Source organism: Otolemur garnettii, unplaced genomic scaffold (genome assembly GCF_000181295.1).
Source record: "Otolemur garnettii isolate 467f Iridium unplaced genomic scaffold, OtoGar3 scaffold00108, whole genome shotgun sequence".
Classification (NCBI taxonomy): domain Eukaryota; kingdom Metazoa; phylum Chordata; class Mammalia; order Primates; family Galagidae; genus Otolemur; species Otolemur garnettii.
Genome location: NW_003852503.1, coordinates 915,422 through 917,549, shown reverse-complemented (window position 1 = coordinate 917,549; position 2,128 = coordinate 915,422). Strand labels below are relative to the sequence as shown.

Genomic DNA, 2,128 nt, shown 5'->3' with positions numbered 1-2,128 from the left:
CTTGAGCCCAGGAGCTGGAGGTTGCTGTGAGCTGTGAGGCCACGGCACACTACCCAGGGTGACAGCTTGAGGCTCTGTCTCAAAATAAAATAAAATAAAATAAAATAAAATAAAAATAAAATACTTCTTAATGACACCTACACAGTAGCATTAAAATACAGAATATATTTTAAAATATTTGATACTGGGCCAGGCAGGCACAGGGGCTTACTCTTGTAATCCTAGTACTCTGAGAGGCCTAGGCAGGAGGATCCCTTGAGCTCAGGAGTTAGAGAACCTAAGCAAGATCAAGACCCAGTTTCTACAAAACAGAAAAATTAACTAAGATTTGTGGAGTCTGAGGTAAGACAATCACTTTAACCTAGGAGTTTGAGGTTGCTGTGAGTTAAACTGATGTCATGGCACTCTAACCTATCTTTTGGTATAGTCGTCATTATTGGTTAGCTGGCCCAGGCCGGATTCGGGGCCAGGTTCAAACCTGCCAACTTTGATGTATGTGGGTGGCGCCATAACCACTGTGCTACGGGCGCAGAGCCAGAAACAAAAAATTTTTGACATAAAATACTTGAAGCTACATATGAAAAGACAGTTCTTGCTTCTCTTATATTTCTCATAAAAAGAAAATATGAAAAAATGTTCAGGTGCAGTGGCTCACACCTATAATTCCAGCACGTTAGGAGGCCCAAGCAGGAAGACTGCTTAAAGCCAAGAGTTCAACAGGCTGGGCAACACAGCAAGAGACCCCATCCTAAAAATAAAATAAATTAGCCAGGAACGAGGGTGTATGCCTGTAGTCCTAGATACTTAGGAGGTTAAGGTAGAAAGATTGCTTGAACCCAGGAGTTCAAGGTTAGTGAGCTATGATCATGCCACTACACTCTAGGCTGAGGATGAGCAAAGCAAGACCCTGTCCCTAAAAAAACATAACATTTAAAAAGGTAAAAAGAAATAAATAAAGTAAATGGGTCTCCAACTAGGAATAGTTTAATTACTACAGATGATCATCACTAACCATCTTCCCTGCCAACTTCTCTAACCCTGTCTCCTTCATTGTCAGTTAAGTTCTGACAGCTTGGCTCAGTGCCTGTGGCTCAAGTGGCTAAAGCATCAACCACATACACCTAAGGTGGAGGGTTCGAATCCAGCCCGGGCCCGCCAAAACAACAATGATGGCTGCAACCAAAAAATAGCTGAGCATTGTGGCAGGTGCCTGTGGTCCCAGCTACTTGGGAGGCTGAGGCAGGAGACTCGCTTGAGCCCAGGAGTTGGAGGTCGCTGTGAGCTATGATGCCACAGCACTCTACCCAGGGAGATAGCTTGAGGCTCTGTCTCAAAAAAGAAAAAAAAAAAGTTCTGACAGCTTAAGTAAATAGAAGGAGCAGATGGCAGAAACCTCTATCTTTTTGTTTGTCACTAATGAATGCTATTTTGGAAACTGTTAGAGATGAGGACAGCATTGTGTCCTTTATCCACCAGTAGGAAAGGCAGAGTGAGATAGAGAAATATAAGTTAGTGAGAATAGGGCTGGACTAGGCTCAGGCTCTGGGGCCTCAGTTTCCTCCTTGGCAAAGAAAACGTCAAATCACATCATCTTTCTGGTCCCTTTTAGCTCCTGACAACATAGCAGTCTGTCTGCCATCTCAATATTTGCTCATCTAGAGGGTCTGAGAAAGAAACCCTAACAGATTGTGATCAAGAAACAAAAACATGTTTCCTCATTTATGAGAAAAACATAAATTCATTTGGGAGGCCCCAAAGAGAGTATTTTTAATGCCTCCAAAGTACTTTCAAATATCCACACAAAATAAAATGATAAATTCGCAAGCAGGTATAGGAATTAAACTTTTAAATCAATGCTCCACACTCTTGAATATGCTATTTGTAAGATAACAATGATACTTTAAGAACCTATGACTCTGGCTCTCCAAATTTCTTCATAAGCCACAACTTTGAGTTATCTAACATACTGATTTCAGGCTCCAGAGTCAGACAAACCTATAAATCTCAGTTCCTTCACTTACTGAATGTGTAACCTCGGATAGCCTCTCCCAGCCTGAGTCTCTTCATATGTAAAAAAAGATAATAATATCTACATTTCAGGCTCAGCGCCTGTGGCTCAAGCGGCTAA

At 41.8% G+C, this 2,128-nt stretch overlaps 1 protein-coding gene across 1 annotated transcript in view; it reads right to left on the bottom strand.

Annotated features, from left to right (window-relative positions):
* Window positions 1-2,128, bottom strand: part of STT3A (STT3A, catalytic subunit of the oligosaccharyltransferase complex) — a 29,264-nt gene that overhangs the window by 22,151 nt on the left and 4,985 nt on the right. The gene's annotated exons all lie outside the window — the stretch shown is intronic.